This window comes from Cucurbita moschata, unplaced genomic scaffold (genome assembly GCF_002738365.1).
Source record: "Cucurbita moschata cultivar Rifu unplaced genomic scaffold, Cmos_1.0 Cmo_Scf00031, whole genome shotgun sequence".
In the NCBI taxonomy this organism is placed as follows: Eukaryota; Viridiplantae; Streptophyta; class Magnoliopsida; order Cucurbitales; family Cucurbitaceae; genus Cucurbita; species Cucurbita moschata.
Genome location: NW_019268547.1, coordinates 1,440,881 through 1,450,098, shown reverse-complemented (window position 1 = coordinate 1,450,098; position 9,218 = coordinate 1,440,881). Strand labels below are relative to the sequence as shown.

Genomic DNA, 9,218 nt, shown 5'->3' with positions numbered 1-9,218 from the left:
ATCATCTTCAGATTTATGATTCTGCTTCTTCTTTAGCCTTGTACAATCTGTCCGAAAGTGTCCTTTTCCCCCACAGCTCCAACACGTTACGTTGGGTTTGTTTGGAGATTTTCCCCGGTTCTTTGATTTGCTTCTTCCCCTTCGATCAACACTGAGAGCATTGCCTGATGAATCTCCAGTTTCCCGTTTGCGAATACTTTCGCTGAGAACTACATCTCGAATTTCATCAAACTTCAGTTTATCAGATCCTCGGGAACTGCTGATTGCGGCAACAACAGTATCCCATGACTCGGGTAAGGATGACATCAAAATCAACGCTTTAATTTCATCTTCGAAATTAATTTCCACCGAACCCAGTTGACTTATGATCATATTGAATTCATTTATATGATCCGCAACACGTCCACCTTCAGACATCTGTAGATTGAACAATCTACGCATCAAATACACCTTGTTCATAGCCGACGGTTTTTCATACATATTTGACAGCGCCTTCATCAGATCTGACGTTGTCTTCTCCTTGATGATGTTAAACGCCACGTTTCTGGATAGCGTCAACCGGATCATCCCTAAGGCTTGTCGATCCTTGAGCTTCCACTGTTCCGTGGTCATGGTATCCGGCTTCACCCCCAACAGAGGTTCGTGAAGATCTTTCTGGTACAGATAATCTTCAATCTGCATCTTCCAGAAACCGAAATCGGATCCATCGAACTTCTCAATTCCAATCTTTGAACTTTCCATCTTCACAGATCGTGGTGAATTTCGCCTAGCTCTGACTTCTGCCTGGCTCCTGGCTCTGACTTCCGTCTGGCTCTGGCTCTGACTTCGGCCTGGCTCTGATTTCCGCCTGGCTCTGACTTTTGCCTGGCTCTGACTTCTGCCTGGCTCTGGCTTCTGCCTGGCTCTGGCTTCCGTCTAGCTCTGGCTCCCGTCTGGCTCTGGCTCTGACTTCTGTCTCGCTCTGGCTCTGATACCAGTTGTTAGGATCGATACCAGTTGTTAGGATCGCACAACAACGCACACGCTCGATCTAGATGAACACAAAGAGAAGGATAGAGAGAAGTTGCAAGGAGAACTCTGGCTAAAAGGATTTTTTGTATTGATGACTTCACGTATGTACAGAGAGAATTACAGAGAAAAGAAAAGTACATTTTCAAAGCTCTACCGGACCAGATATATATATGGTATAGTTTACTATATATAGCTTTACTAGATTTAGCCATCTACTATATATAACTATTTACCATATATAGCTTTACCGGATATAGCTTTACCATATATAGCTTTACTATATATAGCTTACCAAATATAGCTTTACCGGATATAACCGTTGACCAAGCTATAAATAAGTATCAGGCTCCATAGCCTAACACGTTCACCACATGCTTGTAAATAAAATGTGTCCACCAATACTATTATGCTCTTCCACAACAAACCTTTCGGCTCTTTCCACTTCGTCAGACATCCTTAATTGGAAGAAGATTTGAAGGCAAAGTATTAATGAACTTTTTTAAAGCATTTTTTCTAATAGCCTTGGGTCGGGAAAATTTAGATTCTCATCTCGGGCCACATATTTTAAATTTCCCAAGTCGAAGGAATTGAAGGAATTGGATGGAGAAATGAAATTGAGTTGTGATAATGGAGATTTAATGTGGAGGCTAACAATCTGAATACGTGGAAAACAATTCTGAAAGATTGTACTTAATATGTGAAAGAGTACTTAACGTGTAGAGCCTATCAACTTGAAATGGAAATTGCATCAATGGAGGCTTAGACTCTTACCCAGAGTGTGAAATTGGTTGGCGATGGAAACGATATCCGGGTCTTCGACATCGGTGACACCTTGCTTTGCAATCTTCCTTACTACTGAGACCATGGTTATGGCAGCACTGTAGAAATTATCCATGAGTTTTGATTAGTGAAGAAAGGATTGTCTTTAAGAAGAGGCCGTCACAGTTGAAGCATCTCAGTATATGTGGAAAAGAATTCAAGGGACGAAGGCAAGCCGGTTCGGGATTAAATAAAAACTTTGGCTAAGGCCAACGAAGTAAGTAACTTTACTACCGGCCTGGTTATATTTGATGTTGACACGTGCCCCATAGTTCTGCATGTATCATATATATTGATATGTGTTCATTGTTTATGAATCGATATGATTATGACATGATGTGTATATGTTATGATATGTGAATTGTATGATAACACTTACGGTACGATGTATTATATGATAAGTTTGAGATAGGATACGAGAATGATACGATAAACATTATGTAACGATAAGACTAAGATTTGTTCATAAAACGTTATGGTTAGGTTATGTATCAAAATGATATGGTCATGATAGATTAATAAAATAATACGACAAGATTATGTATAGAAAACGTTATGGGTATGATAGATTGATAAAACTATACGATAATGTCATATGTATAGAAACGTAATTTTTTTTTAAAAATAAAACAATATATTTAATTTAGAAAAATTAATTATATCTTTTACCTATCTAAATCTACATTTTTTTACCTAAAAGAATACTAAAATATTAAAATTAGAAGAATCAATACATATAATATTTAAAATAGAATAATCATATTTTTATCTTTAAAAAATAAGGGAATTTTCTGTTGTGAACATATATAATATATATGTACATGTATTTTCAACCTAAATTGAGAATAATCATATTTTTATCCATTTCTCTATTGTGAACATATGTATATGTATTTTTAAACTAATTTTAGATTACGAAGTTTAGAAGACTAATTTTAATTAACCTTAATTGTATTCAATTATTAATAAGTAAGAAAATATACGTACTATTATTAATACACGAGTCTAGATTGGTTGGCTAAAACAATGCGACCATTATCCAAACTAAAGAATTTGATTTGAAGCTATCTCTTAATGGTGGGAGGCTCCATTCGTCTTTGTGGTAAAATTCAGATATATCTATTTGAGTAACATTCAATCACAACTATAAATATCAAACTCCTAAGTATTCATGAGTAAAGTAGGTCTATTGGAACTATCTATTAAAGGTGTTAGAATGAGTTGTGGAGAAGTGTTTCGTTCCCCGATCTAATTCCAATCAAAGATGTCAATCACCAATAAGTGCAAAGTGCTGAAAAGTTTGAGGGTGGAAATGAATATCAGTGGATAGTAGTTGAAAAATAAGAATAAAACTAAACTTAAATTTTAAAAAATAATAATTAAAAAATAAATAAATAATAATAACAGTAATTAAAAATAAATAAATAAAACAAAATCAGTTAGTAGTTCATGCAACAAAGAAAAAAAAATAAAAAAAAATGTCCTAGCAGATTTACAGTAGATGTCTACCTCCAAAGAGATTTGTGGGTCAATTTATTGAAATTTTTGGGATGATAGTTTTCAAATGAAAAGAACTAGAAATGCTAAAAGAAGATGAATGTACAACTGTCTTGTTTTCATTTAGGAACAGGTTTTAAAATATGCAACCAAATAAGTCTCACCCTACCCTGGATTATGAGAGTATAGTTATATAACTTATCTTATTCTCCTCAACTAATCTATGAATTGGTATTCTATTTAATGGATTTTGATTTAGTTAGGTTACTTTTGACTATTCTGACTCTCTTTGAATGATTTGAATATGTTTTTTTTAGAATGGAGGACAAAACTGTTGCATTTAATAGCGATTCATTACGAAAGAAGCATTGCAATCTTTGATGTATAAGACTATTGGGCGAAGCGAGTCCTGACATTGAAGACATAGGAAAGGAATACTATATTGTCAAAGCTAAGAGCACTGTTTGTCAAGATGGATGGACATATTGTTTCTCAAGTACCAATACTACTCTTTTATACTAGGTCATCAAGCCTCAGCGAGTTATTGTCATTCAACATGTCAGACTCAGCCACTGATGCAGCCATGCATCTTGACCGTTCGCTAGCATTTATGAGAAAATTTCTCCATCTGTTTGATGTGTTGGTTCTTAATACAAGACATCACTGGAACATAGCAAAATTCAGAGAAAATAGGTGGGTGATTTATAGAGATAAAATCTGTAGTGAACTCGGTAACTTAAAAGAAATTGGCACTACTAAAGTATTGTCCAATTGTTGGATTCGCAACACTCTTCTCATCCTCGGACTCAAGGTTTTTTTTTCAGGACCATGTCTCCTAATCGTTACTGCAATGGGGAATGGAATAATGGAGGTAGCTGTGTCAATACCGCACCATTATCAAGAGGAAGCAAAGTAGAAGCAAAGTAGAGCATAATAGATCAAGTGATCCAGTTCTTGAGAGTGTTGTAGAAGACACACGAGTATGAAAGTTGGGAATGACGACTCTTTCCCATCTGAGAGATGATGCTCACAGATCTCCCTACAGTATCAAAGGAACTTCGGATGGTAGTGATTTCTTGCATTGGTGTCTAACTGGCATCCCAAACACGTGGAACATGATTCTTCTTGCTCAAATGTAACTTTATCTGTCCCAAAAGTCCACTTTGGACATTCAACTTTGCTCCCTTGAGCAATCCAAGAAGGCATCTTAATTTGAGGTGACTTTGAGGTGGGTGTTTGTGGGAGTGGTAGGAAGAAGAGGTGCAATTGTATAATCAATGTTTTATATCAACTAATGGTTCCGTTTATTTATAAATGAAATTTTTGGTGCATTCTTTGAAAATTCAACAATAATCATCGGGTTATTTGGTTCCACTTCTAAAGAAATTCAACATTCGATCTTTTAAACGTTTGTAGCTACGTGCAAAGTACTATCGATTATGACTCGCAATACTCACCCGACTTAAAATTTAGGTTAGTTCATATTTGAAAATGTGTCAAATCAAAAGACAAGATGCTGATTAGAATGATGAATAATTTCCATAGTTAATTTTTTAAGAACAATTTTATCTATAAATAGTTAGTTGATAGAGAGATAATGAGGTATTAAATGAAAAGAGAGAAAGAAATACTGATATAAGGATAATTATTTCATTATGGCTATGCCATTTTTATAGATAGAAGAGAGTAATGCCCCACAAACACATGTAGAGAGAGGGCTTATTGTAGGTAAAGATAGCAGTCTAGTAGTTATACTCCTAATTGGGAATAGGGAATTCGATGACTTCTTCAAAAGAACAGAGCTTATAGAATTCCTTCGACAATAAAGGATGCCACACCACCTTTGCAATATATGACCCATGAAAACCATGGTCATCTATAGCTTCTATCACAAGAATAAAATAGTTGGGACCCCATTCTATAATGGGACCATACAGACCGTTCACTACACCCTTGTAAACGAAATGATGTCCACCACTGCTATTATGCTTATCAACCGCAAACCTTCCAACTATTTTGCACTACTTTTTCATTGACATCCTTAATTGGAACTAGATTTGAAAGGAACTCTTTACCACTCATTTTGAAACACGTTTCATAGATAGCTTCAACAAACTTACTTTGCTCATAAATATTTTGGAGTTCGATATTTATAGTTGTGGTTGAGCGCTACTCAAATTGATATAGCCGAATCTTACAACAAAGACTAATTGAGCATTCCTCTATTAGGAGATAGCTTGGAATCATATTCTTTAATCGGGATGATGGTTACATTGTTTTAGTCAAACAATTGAGACTAATATATTACCAATAATACAAACACTTTGTATTGTGTATTTTTCTTACATATTAATAGTTATATACAAATAATAATTAAATATGTGAATAGAAATTTGGCTGGTAATCTTAAATTGTATCTAAAAAATATAAGATTCCATTTTTTTACATTGGCAGGAACAAAACAAAGAGTCAAGCAAATGTCATTTGTGTCATATTTTAATTTTAATTTTCTTTGAATTTTCAATGATAAAAAAAAAAAAAAAAAACTATTCTCTCTCCAATATGGTACAGTATTGATTATTCTCTATTAGTAAATTTTAAGTGAAACATATTTTTTGCCTAAGTAATTTCAAACTACAAGCTTCACATTAAGAGGGACATGTCTATACGAAATGTTGGATTCTAAATATCTAACATACCTATTACTAACAAGTCTTTAATACATATCCAACACATGTAGAAGAGCGACATGTGAAAAGTTATTCCGATGCTTTCTTCACACACATTCAAAATAGTTTGAAATCTTGCACATCAAATATTATGATTGACTAACTACAACTTTAATTTTGTCATTTAATGGGTCGTTTAGACCAAAAGTACAAAGATGGGAATGAACAAAGAAATGAAAAAGGGAAATAAAAGCCTTAAACTTTATTCTCATGCTTTCTTTATATCAGTTAAAGAGTATTTGATACACTTATGGAATTCTAAGGATTTTTTTTTCTCATTTTTCCTTTTTCACGTTTAATTTTTTTTTTATTTATAAAAGAAAAGTTAAATATGAGAATGAAGAAATTATGAAGGAGAAATAAACGAAGAAAAAATAACTTATGTTTTGTCGTAAGTTTTTTAAAAATTGGCATGAAATCTTGTCCGTGTGATGTCATAATTGTATTTCATGTCCATATATCATGTTCTTGGATCTCTTAATTAACATATCATTTAACTGTGCACTCTGTCCAAAAGATAATCCTAAAGTTTGAATAATACCATTAAACAGAAAAAAGTCTAAAAAAAACACCTATATACTTTCAAATCTAAAAATATTTTTACAACTAGTTTTTTATACCAACTTTTTTTAATTATTATTTTTTAAATACTCTTAAATTTTCGTAAGATTTCAAAACTACATCCATATCCCTTAAATTAATAAATAAAATAAATAAATAAAAACTTCAAAAATAATGTAAGAGGTGTCAATAGATTTCAAAAATACTATTCAAGAGTAACATTAAAATATGAAATAATATAGGAGGTGTCAATGAATGGTTTTGTCCATATATTGACCGTAAAAACTTTTTTGATTTTTTTTTTATAAAAATAAAGGGTATTAATGAGAAAACACTCCTAGATTGTGAAAGAATATTAACGGGTAGAGCCTATCAACTTGAAATGGGAATTTCATCAACAGAGGCTTAGATTTTTGCCTAGAGTATGAAATTGGTTGGCAATCAAGAAACGATATCTGGGTCTTCGACATCGACGAGACCTTGCTTCGCAATCTTCCTTACTCCGAGAACATGGTTATGACAGCACTGTAGAAATATTCCATGAGTTCTGAGTAGTGAAGGAAGAATTTTCTTTAAGAATAGGCCATCACGGTTGAAGCACCTCTGCATATGTGGAAAAGAATTCAAGGGACGAAGGCAAGCCGGTTCGGAATTAGATAAAAACTTTGGCTAAGGCCAACCAAGTAAGTGACTCTACTATCGACATGGTTATATTTGATGTTGACACGTGCCCTATGGTTCTGTACTTGTCATATATATTGATATGTGTGAATTGTTTATGAATCGATATGATTATTATATGATGTGTAATGTTATGATATGTTAACTGTATGATAATACTTACGGTACGATGTATTATATGATAAGTTTGAGATAGGATACGAGAAAGATGCGATAAACGTTATGTAATGATAGGAGTAAGATTTGTTTATAAAACGTTAGGTTAGGACAAAACCTTTGCATTTATTAGCGATTCATTAGGAAGGAAGCATTTTCAATCTTTGATGTGTAAGACTACATGGGGAAGAGAGTCCATACATTGAAGACATGGGAAAGGAATGTCGTATTGTCAAAGCTAAGAGCGCTATTTGTCAAGATGGATGGGCACATTGTTTCTCGAGTACCAATACTACTATTTTATACTACTAGTCATCAAGCCTCAGCGAGTTATTGCTATTGTACATGTCACCCAACCACTGATGTAGTCATACATCTTGACCGTTTGCCAGTATTTCTGAGAAAATTTCTCCATCTATTTGGTGTGTTAGGTTCTTAATACAAAACATCACTGGAGCAAGAGCAAAATTAAGAGAAAATATGTGGGTAATGTACAAAGATAAAATTTGTAGTGAACTCGGTAACTTAAAAGAAATTGATACAGCTAAAGTATTGAACAATGATTGGATTCGCAACTCTCCTCTCATCCTCGACTCTGTTTTTTTTTTTTCTCAGGACCATGTCTTCTCATTCTTTCCGCAATAGGGAATGGAATAATGGAGGTAGTTGGGTCGTTACCACATTGTTATCAAGAGGAAGCAAAGTAGAGTAGAATAGATCAAGTGATCCAGTTGTTGAAATTTTTGTAAGAGGCACACGAGTAAGAAAGTTTGGAATAACTACTCTTTCTCAAGCTCACATATCCCCCCTACAGTATCAAGGGAACTTCGGATGGTAGTGAGTTCTTGCATTGGTGCTTCACTGGCATCCTGGACACGTGGAACATGATTCTTCTGGCTCAAATATAGCTTTGTTTGTCCTTAAAAGTTCACTTTTGGACATTCAACTTTGCTCCTTTGAGTAATATAGGAAGGCATCTTAATTTGTAATCTCTAGGAAAGATGATCAATTTTGAGGTGGGTTTTAGTGAGAAAGGTGGGAAGAAGAGATGCAATTGTATGATCATGGTTTTATATGGGACTAATGATTTTATTTATTTATAAATGAAATTTTTTGTGCATTCTTTAAAAATTCAACAATAATCATGGAGTTATTTGGTTACTCTTTTAAGGAAATTCAACATTCGACCTCTTGAATATTCGAAGCTACTTGCAAAATACTATCGATTATGATTCTTAATACTCACCCGACTCAAAATTCAGGTTCGTACATGTTTGAAAATGTGTCAAACTAAAAGATAAGATGCAATAAAACAAAATTATTATATTGTTGGAATTAAATGATTAAAATAAAATTTGAAATAAAAAAAAATGTTTATGGTATAATATAGAAGATAATTTAAATTTTGTGAATTAAATATTTGTTTTATATGATATAAAATAAAAATGAAAACACTATTAATGAAAAGAGAAGAAACTTTTGTAATATGTTTACAATTTTTTTTTTCATATTTATGATCATACAAATTATCTTACCTGGTTAAGAATTTTCTTTTCTGTTTTTTTTTTTTAAATTATTTTATTAGTTTAATTTTACACAACAAGTTAGTTGATACCGAGATAATGAGGTAATAAAAAGAGAGAAAGAAAGAAATAAAAAGAGAGAAAGAAATACCCATGTAAGGATAATTATTTTATTATGGCTATGCCATTTTTATAAGTAGAAGAGAGTAATACCCCACAAACACAGGTAGAGAGAGGGCTT

The 9,218-nt window shown here is 33.1% G+C and overlaps 2 pseudogenes; both read left to right on the top strand.

The window, feature by feature from the left end:
• Positions 1-3,630: 3,630 nt before the first annotated feature.
• LOC111464749 lies at positions 3,631-4,466 on the top strand (annotated as a pseudogene).
• Positions 4,467-7,447: 2,981 nt separating this feature from the next.
• Positions 7,448-8,362, top strand: LOC111464748 (annotated as a pseudogene).
• The last annotated feature ends 856 nt before the right edge of the window (positions 8,363-9,218 follow it).